Consider the following 20,663-nt stretch of genomic DNA (forward strand, 5'->3'; position numbering starts at 1 on the left):
CTAATCATTCAGATTTTGCTACCAAATTTTAAGACATCAATAATAGGAATATTCCTAAATAAGTCAATAAGTATGGGAAAAGGGTTCATAAGAAAAATAAAGAGTTATAAGAATGGTAGTTGTTCAAAAGTAGAATGTGCAGTAGCTTGGGAGCTAGTGTTTGCACCACCACCAGAAATATCCAAAGACATATGCTTAACAAACATGCTCATAAAAGGACATAATCTTCAAAGGACATTTGAACTAGAGATTGCTTCCTAGTTCTCAATGATTATCATCAACTTTAGTCTTGCACTTAAGTAAAGGAAGGGGTTTAGCATACAGTGACTTAGAAAGTACCAATCAGAAATTGGCTCAATAGTTCCTGGGATCTCACTCGCAGTCCCAACCCACTGAACACCACTCCTGGAATGACTCAACAACCAGAGATAACAACACTGCTCAAGTTCATTTGTTTGTAGTTTCCAAAACCATGGCTCTGTTTGTCATTTCTGAGAAGGTGAACCATACAAAATACCTGAAGAAGATCCTTTTTGGAAAATATAACCTATATGTCTCCTCAGATCTATTTCCTTAAAGCATGAGACTAATGATAGCATTTTCAAAGATTATGTTTTGGGAGACAGGTAGGCATGCCACTTAATAAGTCAAACAATTCTACTTAAACATGCGGTGCTTTTTCGTTTATAAAATGTTTCATGGTTAAGTATTAGCACTAAGGAATAAAGGCCTTTTCCCAAATTGGAGGTGAGGAGAAAGTGCTGGTAGATGAAAAAGAGACATAGTCATATGAACAAAATAAAGGAAAACAAACCATAGGTCATCTTGAGAGCTGCAGAAAAAGCTTTTGACAAAATTCAAAGCCCAATCATGATACAAACTCCCCAGTAAAGTAGAAATCGAGGGAAATTACCTTAGCCTGATAAAGAACCTCTGAAAAATCTCCAGCGAGTATCATACTTAATTATGAAATACTGACAACTTTCACACAAAAACTGGGAACAAGACAAGGAATCTGCTCTGATCACTTCTATTCAACATTGTAGGATGTCATAGCCAGTTCAGAAAGGTAAGAGGAAAGGGCACAGAGATTAGGAAGGATAAAGTAAAACTATTTATAGATGGTATTTTTATATACAAAAAATTCTAAGGCACCTACCAAAAATTTACTGGAATTAATAAGTTAATTTAAAAAGGTTGTAGGTCAATTTTTAAAATGCCTTTATATGCTCTAACCGGTTGGGCTCAGTGGATAGAGCGTCGGCCTGCGGACTCAAGGACCCAGGTTCAATTCTGGTCAAGGGCATGTACCTTGGTTGCAGGCACATCCCCACTGAGGGGTGTGCAGTAGGCAGCTGATTGATGTTTATCTCTCATCGATGTTTCTAACTCTCTCCCTCTCCCTTTTCTCTCTGTAAAAAATCAATAAAATATATTAAAACAAAAGCCTATATACATACATAAACAAAACTGTCAATACTCCCTGGATTGATAGATTCAGTGTAGCCCTGATCAAAATCCAACCTGGCTTATTTGTAAAAATTAATAAACCGATTCTAAAATGTATATGGAAATGCAAAGAGCAAGGACAGCAAAAAAAATTCTGAAAGAGAACAAAGTTGGAGGACCTATATTACTAGATTTCGATACTGTTTTACAGAACCCAAGACAGGTGGTACTGGCTTAAGAACAAACAAACAGAACAGAGTACTGTAGAGCATTCTAACAGTCCACTTGATCTACAAGAAAGTACCAGTGCAATTCAGTGGAGGAAAGCCTTTTCAATAAATGGTGCTGGGCGAACTGGTAGCTGTGTGAAAAAGAAGGACCTCGATCCCACCTCACACCATACACACAAATTCATTCAGGACGGATCACAGGCCTAAACATAAAAGACTAAACACCACTCCTGGAATGACTCAACAACCAGAGATAATGACACTGCTCAAGTTTAGTTGTTTGTCAAGCTTCTAGAAGGACAACAGTATCTTTGTAACCTTGAGGCAGGTAAAGAATTCTTAAACAAAACACAAAAGCACCAACCATAAAAGAAAAAAAGATAAAGTGGCCTTCTTAAACTCTTCTCATAAGAAAATGAAAAGGCAAGAAACACGCTGGGAGAAAATATTTAGAGTACATATATTGAACAAAGGATTTATGCTCATACTACAAGACAACATATATATAAATAGTGCCTATAAGTCAATAGTAAAAGGACAATTCAAAACAAAAATGGGCAAAATATTTGAAAAGACACTTGTAAAAGAAAACATACAAATGGTCACTAGCACACAAAAAGCTTAACATCATCAGTCATCAGGAAAAAGCTAATCAAAAGACCAATACCAAGAATTAGAAAAGATATAAGAATGTAAAATGGTACAACCTTTGGAAAACAGTTTGACACAAACATACACCTATCCTATGATCCAGCAATTCCACTCCTAGGCATTTTACCCAGGAGAAATTAAAATACATGTCTGCAAGAAAACTTGTATGACAATACCAAAATGCTGGCAAAGATGCAAGAAAACTTGTATGACAATACCAAAATGCTGGCAAGGATGTGAACAACAGAAACTCTCACTACTATTAGGAATATGAAATAGTATAGCCACTTTGGGAGACAGTATGGCAGTTTCTTACAAAATTAAACGTATTCTTATCATACAATCCAGTGATCACACTTCCTTGGTAGCGATGAAAACCATGTCCACACAAAGGTTTATAGCAGCATTATTCATAATTGCCAAAAGCTGGAACCAACCAAATATCCTTCAGGAAGTAACTAAATAAACTGTGATTATTCAGTTTATTCCCCATCTCCTTCCCCCAAGCATGTTTTCTCTGCCTTTCTTTCTCCTAAGCTCCAGGAGCCCTTCTTTTGAGAAGGTCCAACATCTGGTGCTGTTCGCCATTAACACAAGGAGAATGGATGAATAAATTGTGGTATGATCAAAGAATGGAATATTAGCTACTAATAAGGAACTACTGAAACAGACAACAAGCATCTCAAAAACATTATGTTGACAAAATAAGCCACTTCTGTTCTGTTGTATACTGTATTCCATTTATAAAAGCCTACTGCTTTGTATTATTGTGTTGTATTCCATTTATAGGAAGTTAAGTACAGGCAAAGCTCACTTGTGCTAGAAATCAGAACAGCAGTCGCCTCTGAGTAGGGAGATTGACTACAAAGGGGCACAGGAGAGCTTTCTGGAGCATGGCAGTGTTCTGTACCTTGTCAGGGATATTGTTTACATGGTGCATATATTTATCAAAATGCAACAATTAAGATCTGTGCATTTTACTATATGTAACTCAATAAATTTTTGCGTGATTAAAAGTGCCCACCCAAAAGACTTACTACTAGACAAAATACAAATCAATCAATCATACTTGTTTCCAGAAGGTATAGTTTGTGTGTGTATATTTTGGAAATTATAACATGTCAAATAGTTAATAAAATACTCATTTTTAAACATTTTAATTATATCATATGATACACACATATGTTTAAATATATGCATATTATAAAACTAAAATTTATTTTTCTTTGTATATTCATTTACTCATTTACTCCAAAAATATTTATGGAAGCCATCCAAGGTCACACTGTGACTCAATCACAATATAATGCTGCTATTTCACCTTTTCTCTAGGGCAGAATCTGAGTGCACCTTACAGAATAAAGTTTACCTAAAAGGAGTGTTCTGGTCTGCATGGGGGAGGAAAAGTGTTGGATAACCAAACAGACCCAGACTTACAAAATAAAAACAAGTTTGGCACCAATTAGGTCTAGCAGATTCCTCCTTTCACGCCTCCACTGACTAAATGCAGGCCCATCAGCTCCACTCCTGACCCTGCAGCCGCTGGAGGGTGTGTGAACACACCCGTCAAGGAAGCAGCTGCCTGGCCAGTGGCATCTATGACAGCTCAGTACCCAGGCCTGGAGGAAGGAAACACCTCGACCACAGGCAGCTACCCACCCTTCTGGTAACTTCCCTTCCATGCCCCCAGTCTCCCTTAGGGTACACCTTAGAGATTGCTCTAAGCCAGGTTTGGAGGTGTGATGACTAACAGATAAAACCACTGCTCCCCAGACACCGTCTCCATAGCCCACACTACCCAGTGCCAGGGAAAGTACAGAGTAGGGCATTTCCTGCACTCCTGCATTTTAAAGACTGTTTAAAATGTTGACGCCTTTTGACTCCAATAATTTGTCATAAGGAAATCATCAAGGTTAAAGAAATTAATGACTGCATGAGCAGCTCACTTCAGCATACTTATAACAGCCTACAGAACATGCTCACCCCAAAAGAATCAAAACAACTTTAACGCCTAATGATAGGGAAGTAGTCCAATGAATTCTGATAGTCATGAGATGGACTACTGGTCTGCAGCCATGAAAAAAAAAGCTTCTCAGAAAAATCAAAGAACTGGAAAATGCTGACATATAATGTTAACTGATATAAGCAAGATAAAAGTTGTATATATCAGGGCTTCGCAGGGAGATGTAATGGAATTCCTGTCTCCTAGAGATGCTGCTGATCCCGGAATCAGTGACACTGAGGGGATGTGCTTGTCCTCAGACAGTCTTACCCAGTGGTCGGCAAACTGCGGCTCGCGAGCTGCGGTTTGCCGCTGTTGACTAATGAGTTTGCCGACCACTGGTCTGACACAATGAGGGATGGGAGGTTGAACACCATGGTACAGAATGAGCTGCCCCCAAAGTACCACTCTGGATGCAGATTATTTCAGCTGAAACAATAGCGCCTAGAAGGCTTGGAAGAACTTTTGATCTTATCTCTTACTGCCTCAAGGAATTCAGACAAACAGACTTGAAGCTACCATCATAAAATGACTATATTTTAATATGAACTAGGTGTGGCTAACAGGGAGGAACTGAGCATTTGATCCAAGTCCTCTCTCTGTGCGCCTCTGTGTCAAGATGATCCAATCTACACTTGTTTACTAAACAGTAACTCATCTCCCTGTCAATTTCCTTCCATCTCCCTCCTTAGTTCCAAATGACACACATACCTCATTTTGCCTTAGTCTTTGGAATTTCCATGCTAAATGAATTTCCTGAGCCAATGTATTAAAACTTGATTTTCTCCTGTTAATCTGCTGTATGTATTTGAATTATTTGACCAGTCAGAAAAACATTAAGGGAAAAGAGGGAGATTTCCCCATTCCCCATAGAGTATCATCCTAATATTAGGTAAATAGGAAAAAAAATATATGTATATACACATATCAGAGGTAATTAATGCCAGGCCACCTGGTAGGTAAGGTGACTGGTAAGGTCATGGCCCTATAGACCAATAGTTCCCCAACCTGAATGCAGATCTTGTTAAAAGGCGGATCCTGACTGACTACATCTGGAGTGAGCCTAAGATTCTGCATTTCTAACAAGTTCCCAGGTGACGCCCATGTTGCCAGTCCATGGACCACAGGGAAAGGCAAGGCTGCAGGTGGCACACACCCTGGAGAGAGAGAGAGAGTCACGCTGAGTTCACAGTGACTGATTGGTGAGAGTAAGGGTGTGGACTTTCTTTGCACACACACCTATGTTTACCAGATTTTCCACAATGAAAATGTACTGCTTTTATAATCAGAAAGAAAACTCTACTCTTCCAAATCCTTTGATTCAGTAATTATTAGTAAGGAATCCATCCCAAGTAATGTGAAATGGAATCAAAAGGTAAAACACTGTCTCTACCCAAATCACTTCTACACCAAGCAATTCTAACACTATGCAGAGTTCAGGCAGACCCCATGGAGGCTCACTCTCACAAGAGACTTTATGTACATTCAATCAGAAGGTTTATGTACATTCCATTTAGAATGACTTACAATATCAAATGAAGTGCTACCACTTCAGATGCCAGTCACAAGTCCCAGGTGGTCAAGCAACTGTAAATTAGGGATTCCCATGACCCCCTCCTCAGGTTTGATAATTTGCTTTAATGGCTCACAGAACTCAGGGAAACACTTTACTTACGTGGACCGTGAGAAGAAAGACTCATTTGATGTGAACCCAGAGAAGAAATTTATCAGCTCACATGGACTCCCCATGGGGGACTGAGGGTCCAAATTTTATAAGTAATGAAAGTCTAGCAGCCATCAGCTGACAGGGCTTCTCACGTACTCAGTAGACCAGGAAAAACCTCAGACTGAACTCTTGGCTTCCTGCACTGTGTGTGCCCTGCTCCTTTACACTGAGTCAGCTATTACAAGGAGTTCTGGTTTTGTCCGAGACCTGACCCATCCAATCAGAACTGCACAATTATAGCCTCAGGTGCACTTAAACCAATCAATCAGAACTGCACCATAATGACCAATCAGGACTTCATTCTCTCTCCTTTACAGCAGATTCACATCAGTCAGGACCTTATGGACACCTCATTTACATCAAACACACCTGCTTGGCAGCTTCCTCTATAAAAGGTGGCCTTCCCTTTGTCTCCTCAGCGTACACTTTCAGTTTCTGCCTCAGGCTTGCACCTCCCTGGTTTGCAATCTGTTCACAGGAATCAAGTCTCTCCATTTTCTCATATTCTTCTTGGCAATTTTTGTTTGACACTATTACTGACTTATTATAAAGGATACAACTTGGGAAGAGCCAAATGGAAGAGATGTATAGGGCAAGGTATGGGGAAAGGTGCAGAGCTGCCACACCCTCTTTTTTTTTTTTTTTTTTTTTTTTTTTTTTTTTAAATATATTTTATTGATATTTTACAGAGAGGAAGGGAGAGGGATAGAGAGCTAGAAACATCGATGAGGGAGAAACATCGATCAGCCGCCTCCTGCACACCTCCCACTGGGGATGTGCCCGCAACCAAGGTACATGCCCTTGACCGGAATCGAACCCGGGACCCTTCAGTCCGCAGGCCGACGCTCTATCCACTGAGCCAAACCGGTTTTGGCGTGCCACACCCTCTTGGGCACACCACCCTCCCAGCACCTTGATGTGCCCACCAACTCCAGTGTTTGGGGTTTTTATAGAGGCTTCATTATGTAGGCATGAATGATTAAATCACTGGCTGCTGGTGACTGAATTCAATCTCCAGTTCCTTTTCTCTCTCCCTGGTGGTCAGGGTGTGGGACTGAAAGTTCCAACCCACTAATCACAGGGCTGGTTCCCCAGACAACCATGCCCCATCCACCAAGAAATACCTCATTAGCATAAACTCAGGTAAGGCTGGAAGGGACTTTCTGTACCAGGAACTAGAGATAAAGACTAAATATATCACAGAATCAAGATTTTATGTACATTCAATTTAGAATGATTTACAGTATCAAAAAAGAACCACCACTTAGTCCCCTAATATTAAGAGAAGGGCTGGCTCTAGCTGGTTTGGCTCAGTGGATAGAGCACAGACCAAAGGGTCCCTGGTTCAATTCCAATCAAGGGCATGTACTTTGGTTGCAGGCTCCTCCCTGTCCCGGGGCCTGGTGGCTCATGCAGGAGGCAACCAATCAATGTGTTTCTCTCACACAGATGTTTCTGTCTTTCCCTCTTCCACTCTCCCTAAAAATCAATGGGGAAATATTTTTGGTAAGGATTAACCGAGAGAGAGAGAGAGAGAGAGAGAGAGAGAGGAGAGGAGGAAAGAGAGAGAAAGAGAGCGCTAAAAGAAAAGGCTGAAATAGCACACAATTACAAATGATTTTTGTAAAAGACTGGAAAAATGCTATGATAAATTTTAATCACAGTATGACAAGTTTGTTAAAATGAGAATATACAATGAGTTACATTTATGTAAAATGAAAGCAAATCAAAGCAAAAGTGAAAGGAAATATGCCAAAATGTTAATGTCTTTGGATGTTTGGATGGTGGGGTCAGAGTTCTTCTTTTCCCTTCAACTTCCAAGAACAAAATAAATGGAAGGAGGGGAGACAACCAAGATGGCGGCATAGGTAAACACCTGTACTTGCTGCCTCTCACAACCACATCAAAACTACAACTAAAAGACAAAACAAATATCATCCAGAACCACGGGAAAGCTGGCTGAGTGGAAGTTCTACAACTAGAAGGGAAGAAAGAAGTGCACTGAGACTGGTAGGAGGTGCGGCTGTGCGGAGGTACGGAGGCATGTGCGACACGGGCTGGCAACCGAGTGCGCTGTTGTTTTTTTCAATTGGGAGGGAAATACAAGCTCCCAATTGCTCTGAACTCCGGTTCTGGGCGAGACCCTGGGGACCCAGACACATATGGGGAGAAACTGGACTGTCTAGCATCAGTCTGGAAGACGAACGAGTACGGCTTTCTCTCAGAGGTGCTGGCAGTGATCATTGTTCCTGCACGGGGCCGCGGGACAGAGACCCGGGGACCTCTCCGGGGCAGGGCTGACTCACAACCATTGCTGTTTGTTCCGCCCTGTTGGTTCCCTGAGGCCCCACCCCACCCCATCCAATTTACAACCCCACCCAAGCTGTGTGCAGAGGCTTTTGCATATGAATGGCCTGTCCTCTTGCAGCCTAAAACCTAACAAACTGCAGCTGGGTCAGAGAGCTCCAAAGCTTCCAAAAAAAGGCCCAAGGCCCAGCAGCAGCAGCCAGCATTGCTTCACATCTGGACACTTCCAAACCCCGAACAAAGAGGAGGAATCTGCAGATCTCTCTGTAGTTCCTGCTGGGTGGCCTCTCTCCTTGGAGATCCAAGAGTGAGTGCACCCAGTGCTCAGAGAGAGACCATCCAGACTACAACTCCTCAGATCCATAAGGGACACACTAGGGGGCAGATTCAGTGAGCACCAAAGCCCCACTGAAGCAAGTCCTGCCCCATAAGGTGTCTCCAGCACAGCAGCTCCCCGATTCTAGTCAAAGCTAGTCCTCACAGCCAATTGGCCTGGAGGTCAATTCCTTCCAGTGACACCAACAGCAATCAAGGCTTAACAACAACAAGATTGTGCACACAGCCCACAAAGGGGTGCACCAAGAGTGTCCACCTCAGATAATTAGGGAGGCTGAGCCACTGGGCCCTATAGGACACCTAGCACACAAGGCCACTCTACAAACACAGGGAAGAAGCCAAAATGCGGAGACAAAGAAACAAGTCATAAATGAAAGAAATGGAGGAAATCAAACTACTGGATATAGAGTTCAAAACCACAGTTATAAGGTTAATCAAGAATCTTCTAGAAACCTCCGAGAAATTTAGTGAGACCCTCAAGGATATGAAAAAGGACCAATTAGAAATTAAGCATACATTGACTGAAATAAAGAATAGTATACAGAGATCCAACAGCAGACTAGAGGATCCCAAGAATCAAGTCAAAGATTTGAAATATGAAGAAGCAAAAAATACCCAACCGGAAAAGCAAAAAGAAAAAAGAATCCAAAAATATGAAGATAGTGTAAGGAGCCTCTGGGACAACTTCAAGCGTACCAACATCCGAATTATGGGGGTGCCAGAAGAAGAGAGAGAGCAAAATATTGAAAACCTATTTGAAGAAATAATGACAGAAAACTTCCCCCACCTGGTGAAAGAAATAGACTTACAAGTCCAGAAAGCACAGAGAACCCCAAACAAGAGGAATCTAAAGCGGACCACACCAAGACACATCATAATTAAAATGCCAAGGGCAAAAGACAAAGAGAGAATCTTAAAAGCAGCAAGAGAAAAACAGTTAGTTACCTACAAGGGAGCACCCATACGACTGTCAGCTGATTTCTCAACAGAAACTATGCAGGCCAGAAGGGAGTGGCAAGAAATATTCAAAGTGATGAACAGCAAGAACCTATAACCAAGATTACTCTACCCAACAAAGCTATCATTTAGAACTGAAGGTCAGATAAAGAGCTTCACAGACAAGAAAAAGCTAAAGGGCCCTGACCGGTTTGGCTCAGTGGATAGAGCGTCGGCCTGCGGACTGAAGGGTCCCGGGTTCGATTCCGGTTAAGGGCATGTACCTGGGTTGCAGGCACATCCCCAATGGGAGGTGTGCAGGAGGCAGCTGATTGATGTTTCTCTCTCATCGATGTTTCTAACTATCTATCCTCTCCCTTTCCTCTCTGTAAGAAATAAATAAAATATATTTAAAAAAGAAAAAAAAAGAAAAAGAAAAAGCTAAAGGAGTTCATCACCACCAAACCAGTATTATATGAAGTGCTGAAGGGTATTCTTTAAGAAGAGGAAGAAGAAGAAAAAGGTAAAGATAAAAATTATGAACAACAAAGTGACAACAAATACATATCTATCAACAAGTGAATCTAAAAATCAAGTGAATAAAAAATCTGATGTACAGAATAAACTGGTGAATATAATAGAATCAGGGGCATAGAAAGGGAGTAGACTGACAATGCTGGGGTGGGGGCGACGGTGCGTGGGGTGCAGAAAGAGATTGTATAAAAATCTTACACCTATGGGGGAGGACAGTGGGGGAATAAGGGCATGGGGTGGGGGTGGGAACTGGGTGGAGGGGAGCTATGGGGGGAAAAAAGAGGAACAACTGTAATAATCTGAACAATAAAGATTTATTAAAAAAATAAAAATAAAAAATAAATGGAAGGAGGGAGGAAGGAAGTGATGCAGTGGGAGGTGATGGAGGCCAGGACACCGATGGAAAATGGCAGGGGCAGTGGAGAGAAATTGATTTAAGGGCTAGAAGGGAGCAGGCATGGGGGCATATTAGCTGGGGATGGGGTAGGGGTATGGAGCTGTTTGATACAGAATACTTACTTGGTTGTGAGTGGAAGAGGAGAAAGGCAATGGTTTAGTGAAGGTCTGGACCTGAGGCAGGAGGAGGAAGTCCAACAGCCCACGGCCTCTCCTCCTTCCTGCCCCCAGCTGGCACATCCGGCATATAAATGGGTCTGGGAAGAAGCTGTTCATAGGGGTGACCTCCGCCTTGGCTGCTTAGAGGAGACTGGCTGCCCCTCCATTCTGCTTCCCTGGACACAACAGAGGCTTCCAGCTTCCTGGGAACACCTCAGCTATCAACATCTCCCTTTCCCTCCCTGGTGTCACCACTCCCTATGCCTCCTGAAGAGCATAAGAAACACACTCATGTTGCCTTCTCTCATCAAGTAAAATGAATAACCCATTTCTATGTGCCTATCTTATCTCTGGGCTCATTTCTGGCCTGAACATCAGTTCACTTTTGTACTTCCCCTTACAAGCAGAAAAGGCAGGAGAAACAAATGTAAACAAATAAAGCTGCACCCCTGGCTAAAGGTCAAATTATATAGGTCTTTTCAAACTATAAAAAAATGCTATGTAAATAGCGGTTATCAGCATCTTTAAACCTGCCAGTGTACCTGTTGCATGATTTCACCAATACAGAGCAAGTCGAACACACTTCTTCCCTGTGCCTGTGTCAGGATTTCATAAAACGTTTAGCCCTTCACAACGTTTCCATGGGGTGTGCTTATCCACAGCTGACAGAGGAGACTGAGGGCGCATGGTGGACTCAGCCGGCTGAGCCCTCACCAAGCAGTGGCAGCGTGGGGCTAGGGCTCCAGTGTCTGCCCCAATTCCACGCTGTCATCAGCCTGCTCTTCCACAGCAGGGTGGAGTCTGCACCCACACAGAATGCTGGGGGTTTCCATCTCTTTTCCAGAGTCATTGTGAATTTTAATCCCCAAACAACAGAGCCAAAGCCTGGGTTCAAAGCCAGGGCTCCAGCCCAGTTCTCTCACCAACCAAAGTGGCTGAGGCTCCCAACTCCCCGAGAGCATTTGTCATGGAGAACAGTTCCCTAAGGCCATGAGGCAGGGCAGCCTGAGGTTCACCCTCAGCCAGGAAGCATTTGTATCCTGTGGCTTTCCTCCTAAAATTATTGGGGGTAGGGGGAGGAATACCTCAAATAAAGGCTAATGTGAAGGAGGCAGGACTCTAACAACAGCAATACCTAAACAACGGGTTGATGTGCCATTTAATCCTCCCGGCCCTATGAGGTGGGTATTATTTATTAGAACTTCCATTTCATGCAAGAGAAACTCAGGCGCAGAGAGGATATAAAAAGAGTCAAGGTTACACAGGTAGGTGGTGAGAGAACCAATGATCTGGCTGGAGTCCACACTCAGGACTGCTCCCTCACCTGTTTGCTCTGGCAGATAATCAATTGGCCCACTTTTCCTCACCACCTGCCTATGTGACCAGGGAGTTAGCAGAGGGAACATGCACCCACACATCTGAATCTGAGAGTGCTCCCTGAAAGGATCCAATCAACCAATAACCAGGCATTTACAAAACACCCTGTCTCTAAAATTCCTTCCTTCAACCAAACAAGGCATTGCACTTATAGCCCTCCTCTGTTCTAGTTTTCTTATCACCCTGGGGTACAGGGAAGGGGTTCGGAATCAGTCGCCTCGTGGTGTGCCACTTTGGCACAGGAATTATTTTCAGCTGAAGGTAACTGAGACCCTTTCACCTCTCCTTGTAAGATTTTAAATTGGGGGCCTTGCCCATATAATAAGAGTTAGTATCAGAAACTAGAGGCCCGGTGCATGAATTCTTGCGCCAGTGGGGACCCTCAGCCTGGCCTGGGGGATCAGGCTGAAACCAGCTCTCCAATATCCCCCGAGGGGTCCCAGATTGTGAGAGGGCACAGGCCAGGCTGAGGGACCCCACCATGCACGACTGAGGTGGGGAGAGACGCGGGAAACTGGCTAGCTGGGGAGGGACCACGGGAGGACTCCAGGGCGTGTCCAGCCCGTCAGTCCCAATTGGCTGGACCCCAATAGCAAATTAACCTACCAGTCGGAGCGTCTGCCCCCTGGTGGTCAGTGCACGTCACAGTGACTAGTCGACCAGTCGACTGCCCCCTGGTGGTCAGTGCATGTCGTAGGAGCGGTTAAGCGGCCTTAGCATATCATTAGTATATTCCGCTTTGATTGGTTGAACGGCTGACCAGTTGACCGGACACTTAGCATAGTAGGCTTTTATTACATAGCAGTGGTTCTCAACCTTTCTAATGCCGCGACCCTTTAATACAGTTCCACGTGTTGTGGTGACCCCCAACCATAAAATTATTTTCGTTGCTACTTCATAACTGTAATTTTGCTACTGTTAATGAATCGTAATGTAAATATCTGTGTTTTCCGATGGTCTTAGGCGACTCTGCTAGTGGTTCTCGACCCTGCTAGTTGTTCTCAACCTGTAGGTCACGACAGGTTGAGAACCGCTAGCAGGGTCGCCTAAAACCATCAGAAAACACAGATATTTACATTACGATTCATTAACAGTAGCAAAATTACAGTTATGAAGTAGCAACGAAAATAATTTTATGGTTGGGGGTCACCACAACACGTGGAACTGTATTAAAGGGTCGCGGCATTAGAAAGGTTGAGAACCACTGTTATATAGAATAACATTTTATGAGCTATCTATAGGGCAGCTGGAACTTCTAATTACTGAACATCAGTTCTTATCATCCTGTTAATGGCCTTTCTCCCCCCTCTCAAGCCCCAAAGAGCCTTACCTCATTCTTCGCTAAGGATTCCATTTATACCTCATTTTCCCTTCCTGTCTGAACCACTCATGTATGTGGGGTTCCTGTATTTATGTATGTAATTAAATTTGGTTATTTTTCTCTGATAATCTGACTCATATAGATTTAATTATTAGATCAGCTGAAAGAACCTTGAAGGATAGAGGAAAGTTTCTTTCTCTACCACAAGGTGCATACCACAAGGTACATACATGACAGTTCCAGTGACCAATTCCCCAAAACAGCCCGTGACATTTCCTCAAAACCACTCCACAAGGTTCCATCTGTGGTGTTTCCTCTTCCCTTTCTCTAAGAAAAGACCATCTTCTTTTGAGGGAATATGGGCAAGATATTCCCAGCTGTGAGCACTTAGATTCAGGGGAAGGAAACAAAAATATAAACAGAAGCTTCAATGGTAATGAAATTCCAGATACACACAGATGTGAGAACATCTGTCCCATGACTCAACCAAAAGTTTCAAAATGAGAAAATTAGGCCACCCTTGAACTTGAATCACAGAAAGGTCTCAAAGGCCAGACTATGGGCACCTCCGTTCCTCCATCCCTGAAGAGTGTTCAGACAGGACTATGGCTAAGCAGTGCGTAAGAGCAGAGCTGTCATTACCTAGAGAGGGGTGGGCAGAGAAGGGAGAGAGAGGAGCACCTTCCCAAGTCCTGGGAACCCTCAAAGCAGTTACAGAGAGCCAAGGTACAAGCTCAGGATCCATTTGGATCCAGTATCAGGCTGCTTAAAGAAAGAGGGCTCCTTCCCCCCCGCCCCCCACCTCAAGACACCCTGGGGAAGCCCATATGTGCACAAGGGTCCTCTTCCCACTCACAAAGTCAGTTTGGGACTTTGGAGGCATTCCTTTTCTCTACTGCAGCTGGCCCACACATGCTCTCCATGTTTGTTGTGTTGCAGGGTTAGTAACTCTGAAGTCTAGAGTAAATGAAGTCCTGAGTAAAGCTAGTGGGGTGTGAGGAAAATGATGACATACCTTGTTATTTTTCTGACATGGAAGCTATGCAGAGTAAACACAGGACTCCTCATTCCAGCAAAGGAATATGGTCTTTCCCATTTTTCTTGGGACAAGAGCCTCTCATTCTATCTTCTGTAATTCCACTTTGGATAGACACACATGTAGAGAGCTCTCTTACTGTTAAGAGAAACAACAGTTTACATGCCATTGTCCTCCGCCTCGAGGATGGGGAGAGGACACTTTAGGGAGTGGTGGAGACAGAGGACCTGGCGTGCAATGCCCTTCTCTAGAGAGAAGGCTGCTCAGTACTGCTTTCAGGAATTCTTAAGGGCAGATTGTTTGAAACTTACCAGTTTTCAATGTTGGTTCAGTTTCCAGATTATGGGCAGAGTTCTGTGCGGGCCTGATAAGACATTTCTATTGGATGGATGTGGCCCATGTCTCCACTTTGTAACCAGGGCAGTCGAATGTGATAAAAAGACAGCTTGCCTCAACTAACTAACCAAGTCTTGGTTGTGTAGCTTCACTGTCTGCTGAAGGTAGTATGGCTAGAAACTCTAAGATCCCACAGGTTTGAATTTAAACCCTGGCTCTATTTCCACTAGCACTAAGATTTCTAGTGAATTATTAGCCTCTCTTAGCTACAATTACATCTGCAAAACGGGCTGATAATACCCAACTTTGAGATATTTGTGAGAATTAAAAACGTGTGTGTGAAGATGACTATGATAAATTTCCTTCCCCCATTAAAGAAGCGACTTGGCAAGTCTTACTTAGTGTCTGTAGATTTCTCTTTTCTCATCTGTTAAAAACTAAAATAACCCTCCTGGGATGGGATGAAACGACGTAGATGACAGCAGTGTTTATCTATTAGAAGAGGTGTTGACTTGATTGCTAACACCCCTTCCGCTCATTTCTAAACCAACAAAGCAGTAATCTGCCCTTGGAATATGTTTACACTGAGTGGCCAGATTATTATGATCTCTGAACGCATAATAATCTGGCGGCTGGCCAGGGGTAGGGTTCATGAGTGGTTGGCCAGCCTACCTGCTGGTGGAACTCCTGGTCGAGGGGACAATTTGCATATTAGCCTTTTATTATATAGGATATACACTGAGTGGCCAGATTATTATGTGTTCAGAGATCATAATAATCTGGTCACTCAGTGTATACTCTTAAACAACTGGATGGAGAAGACGGTGTCACATGTGTGGTAATTCCTTAAAAGGGTAACCAGCAATCTACTCTCCCGTGCCCAATTCCACCACCTCACACAGAGGATGGTAAACATTGTTAGGACACCACCTGGTCACTTAAGGGCCAGGACAGTTTATTTTCTCTCTCCATGCTCTTGTTTTGGAGAACTGACGTAGAAAATAAAGTCCCTTAACAGCTTCATCTTCCTTTTTAGTCACACAAAGAAAACGAAACCACAAGCCAATTTCACTTACGTACTATTATGAATTCACTATGACATTTTCCAACTGTAAGGGGCCTATTGTTGACTCTCATTTCCCCATACATTGCAAGGAAACTGGGACACTTTGGCATTTCCTCCACTGAATTCTTAAAGCATCTTAACAACTTCTTTAACACTAGCAAATCTGCACGAGGCAAGGTATAGGCTGAGGGGATTCATCTAACTTCAACTTTCAACTATCACAGACAACATTTACTTGGCTTGTTTTCTCTTAAAAACAGAGGCATTAAAATCAGTTCCACTGAAACTACTAAGAAATGTGGGTTATTTTTGAGGAGTATGTCGCCCCTCCCTCAACTGAACTCAGTATCTCCCTCCCTCCAACAATCATCACTTTGTCAAATTACTAATGAGCCATGACAGAATGAGGAGAAATTACATGATAAATCCAGCGGGGGGCGGAAAAACAAGAAAGTTGGATGGGTATAATACAGATATTACTCCCCACATCCCTCTTCTTCAAAGCAGGGTTCCTGGAAAGGAAATGAATCTCACAGAGTATTTTAGGAGTCAGTTCTTTCCTAATAGTTACACATCACAATGCCTGAAGCAAACAAGATCAGGGCATTAAAAAGACAACACACACAGATAAGATCTCTTTCAGGTAATAAGATCCACTTACCTTGTGATTTGTTTTATAATGCACACTTCTAACTAATGTATACAATGCTTCCAGAAGTGTACACAGATTCTAGTGTATCTGGGTGTGTTCACTACTCTGAGCTGTTTTTGATGTGCATAACTTGGGAAGAACTTGGGCAGTTCGGAAAAATTGCTAACACATTTTATCCAACCTGTCCCTTTGCAGACAACTCAAGCCCCAGGCTTGCTAATACCCTTTGTATAAAAAAAGCTGAAGCAGCATCCACCTGCATCACCTTGATCCGCTCTGCTCTGTCACACTCAGCAAACACCCTATGCCTTCTCAACAAAATAAAGCAGCACCCAGGAGAGAGAAAAAGACTAGCTATGAGTCTACAGAGGCAGCCGCTACACCCAGCTTACAAAAAGTGAGGGTCTGTGGAAGGCCTGGAATCTAGAATCACTAGCGGTTAACTTCCAAACCTAGTTTCTGTACAAAAAGCTTCACCTGTGGTGGAGGCGATGGCAGTGGTGGTGGTGATGATGGTAGTGGTGGTACTTACTTTTAAAGGAAAATGCCAAACATAAAAGTAGACACACCATTGTAAAGAATCCCATACCCCGATCCCCTCATCCAGCCTTTCATCTCCTTCCCCCTCACGTCTCCACTAGCAGTGCTCCTCAAAACTGGGTTATTTTGAAGCAAATAAATATTCCAATGTCAATATTTATTTCTAAAAGACAAGGATATTTAAAAGAAACATAATTATGATACCATTACCTAAAGTAACTAAACAAAACTAATATCCTTTAATGCTACCAAATAACAAGTACAAATGTCCTCTATTGGCTCAATTTTTTTTTTTAATATATTTTATTGCTCTTTCACAGAGAGGAAGGGAGAGGGACAGAGAGTTAGAAACATCAATGAGAGAGAAACATCGATCAGCTGCCTCCTGCACACCTCCCACTGGGGATGTGCCCGCAATCAAGGTACATGCCCTTGACTGGAATCGAACCTGGGACCCTTCAGTCCGCAGGCCGACGCTCTATCCACTGAGCCAAACCAGCCAGGGCAGGCTCAATTTTTAAAAACGTTCTTTAACAGACTGTCAAACTACAGCGGGAAGGCAGGGGCGGTTGTGGGGGGGCTGTAAGAGATCAACCGAAAGACTTGTACACATGCATATAAGCATAACCAATGGATACAAGACACTGTGGGGGGGCAGGTAAAGGCATGTACTGGGGGGTAGGGGAGGCCGGGGGGAGGTCAATGGGGGGAAAAAAAAGGAGACATATGTACTACTATTGGTAATACTTCAAACAATAAAAAAAAGTTAAAAAAATAAAAAAGTAAAATGAAGACAAAAAATAAAAATAAAATAAAAACACTCAAAAAAAAAGTTCTTTAAAAAAAAAAAATCAAACCAGGATCCAAGTCTCACACATTGCATTGCCGTGTTATGTCCCTTACTTTTTACCAACAGGTTCCCCACCCCTGTGCTTTTCAGAGCAGCCAGGCTGATCCCCCACTGGCAAGTCTCAATAACTATACTAGCCGTTTTCCTAATTCGAGAAGTTTCCAAAGAAAACCATCTAAAACCACAACCGAAACAGTTTGACCTGAAGCAACTAGCAGTTGTGAGAACCAAGCACCCACTCACACGTCTTTTGCGATTGTGATCTGGGTGGATTTCTCTCTCGGTGTCAGCAACCACCCCGCGGCTTACCCGGTCACCCGCACAGGCAGGGCCAAGCGAGCGCGTTCCCTCCCGGCCGCACTGCCTCCGCGCCGGGTCCTCGCGGGCGCCTCGGAGAGCGGGGCGGACCCTGCCGCCACCTACCGACGCCGCCGGCCCAGGTGGGACAAGGAGCTTCAGCCGACGACTTCCGGAGGGAGGTCCCTGGTAATCTGGAGAGACATTTACAACCAGTCCACGGAGGAAGCCACCGGGCGCCACTATCTCCAACAACGAACAGCCCCGCAAACCCCGGGGGCTCCAGGCCACGCCGTGGTCCCCTCGCCCCAAGGCCAGGAGGAGGCGCCACGTCCGCCCCAACGCATCCACGTGCGCGTGTGTACGTAACGGTACATACCCCTCCGATGCCAGGAGGGAGAGTGACAATGACACACCCCTATTTCTACCACCTCACCCGTGTTCATACGGTTTAAAAGCTGTCTTCTTCAGGAACAGAGGGTGCGACCAGGTCCAGCCGCGGCCTCCCGGGTCCCCAATCCCCCGACAGCGCCAGGCGCCAAGGCCACGCGAACCCCCCGCCGAGGCGGCCTGGCCCGGGTCCGTGGCTCTCAGCCAAGGCGGAACCCACAGCGGGACCCTAAGTACGAGCGAAGCCCCAGCTCTGAGCCCTGGAAAGGACATTTCCCTCCCCGTCGCGCAGGGCGCCCGTTGGGAAGCCGCGAGCGGCGCGGGGGCTTCCTCCCTCCCGGACCCGGCAGGGGAAGCAGAGGGCGCCGGCCCCGCACTCACCGGAGGCTCCCGCTCCGCGTCCCGGCGCCGGGCGCACGACCCGACGCGCGACGAGACCGCCTCGCCACCTGCCGCGCTTCGTCCCAGGTGACCCCGAAGGAGAGACTGGGGCCGGCGGGCCCCACCCGCGCGCTCCCGAAAGGAGGGGTGACAGTGGCGAGACCGGCGCCCCGGACCCCGCTGCGACCCCTGCCGCTGCGCGGCCGCTCCGACCAGGAAGTCGGGTTGGGCGCGGGCGCGGGCGCGGGCGCCGGGAACCTTCGGGCGCGCACGCCCCGTCGCGACCCCGGCGGGAGGTCGGCCGGAGGGCGCCGCCTGCCGGCGGGGCGGCGAGAACCCACGAGAGCCGCCTGTGCGGGCCCACGGAGAGGAGCCGGGGTGGAGGCTGCTGAAGGAACACCCCGCGGGCATCCCCGGCGCTCAGGGAGACCCGTTCTCCAGCAGCCTTGAGGCCCCAGCCCAAGGAGCCCCGTCTCCCAGCTGGGCGGGCAGGGCGGGCAGGGCGGGCAGGGCGGTCACGGGCAGTTGTCTCCAGGTGGAGGTAGGTATAAAAAGGGTAACAGAACTTGACGCATGTATGCCACTAAGCAACCGCCTGTAGTGCTCTATGAATTCCGATTTTTAAATAAAAATCTGCAAATAGTACTTTTACAAATAGCACACTTACACTGCATTGTCTTTTGGCGCCAACAGTGCTAATTTGATATTTAACAAAATGCTTGTTGAGCACCTAGGACTTGCCATTTAAACTTTTAAAATATCCCTAGCCCGTTTTGCTCAGTGGTTAAAGTGTCAGCTCTCAGACTGAAGGGTCCTGAAGGGTCGGTGCTTCCATTCTGGCCAAGGGCTGGGTCTATCCCGCCCCATTCCCTGTCTGGGCACGTGTGGGAGGCAACCAATTGATATGTCTCTCACATGGATGTATCTCTCCCCCTCCCTGCCACTCTCTCTAAAAATCAATGGAGCCCGGCTGGCATAGCTCAGTGATTGAGCATCTACCTATGATCCAGGAGACCATGGTTCGATTCTAGTCAAGAGCACATGCCCAGGTTGTGGGCTCTATCCCCAGTCTGGGGTGTGCAGGAGGCAGCCTATCAATGATGCTCTCTCGTCATTGATGTTTCTATCTCTCTCCCTCTCCCTTTCTCTCTAAAATCAATAAAAATATATTAAAAAATAATAAAAATCAAGGGGGGAAAACTCCTCAGGTGAGGATTAACAAACAAAGAAAAGTAGTAAACATTTAAAACAGGGCAATTGCCTCCTCCTCTTTTATCTATAGAGCTTTGAACAAGGAGAGTGGCCTGGGCCTTCCTTAGCCACCCAGAGAGCCAGGACTGACTGGCTTGCAAGGAACTTGGTGAAGGCTTACGGAGGAGTGAGAACTGAAACCGAAGTGTGGGCTGCGAGGGTAACTGAGATAGGGCTTGACTCGACCTGGAGAGGTCAGAGAGGAATTATAGGAGAAGGGGAGAGGTGAGGGGAAGGACTTGCAGGATTCACCAGGATGTGAGGTGTTTCTGCCAAGAGTGCACCTTGTGGGCAAAGCAGAAGCAGAAAGCTGGGCAGAGAATGCACGTTCTGACAGCAGAAGGGCAAGTGAGTGAGTCTAGCTGAAGAGAGGACGTGAGCTGGGTTAGAGCAGGGCCATAGGGGCCAGATCTCACTCCTGTCAAAAATAACAGCTGCCA

General features: G+C 45.1%; 1 protein-coding gene across 3 annotated transcripts in view; it reads right to left on the reverse strand.

The window, feature by feature from the left end:
* Nucleotides 1-19,265, reverse strand: part of GPR160 (G protein-coupled receptor 160) — a 32,735-nt gene extending 13,470 nt beyond the window's left edge. The window contains exons 1-3 of one of the 3 annotated variants that reach the window (XR_013960050.1): nucleotides 18,973-19,265; nucleotides 18,214-18,395; nucleotides 14,440-14,598 (exon numbers count right to left, since the gene is read on the reverse strand). The gene's annotated coding sequence lies outside the window, so the exon portion shown is untranslated. The remainder of the gene's footprint in view (nucleotides 1-14,439; nucleotides 14,599-18,213; nucleotides 18,396-18,972) is intronic. The other 2 variants (XR_013960051.1, XR_013960049.1) reach the window with 2 other exon arrangements.
* Nucleotides 19,266-20,663: the final 1,398 nt, after the last annotated feature.

This window comes from Plecotus auritus (genome assembly GCF_963455305.1).
Source record: "Plecotus auritus genome assembly, chromosome: 2".
In the NCBI taxonomy this organism is placed as follows: Eukaryota; Metazoa; Chordata; class Mammalia; order Chiroptera; family Vespertilionidae; genus Plecotus; species Plecotus auritus.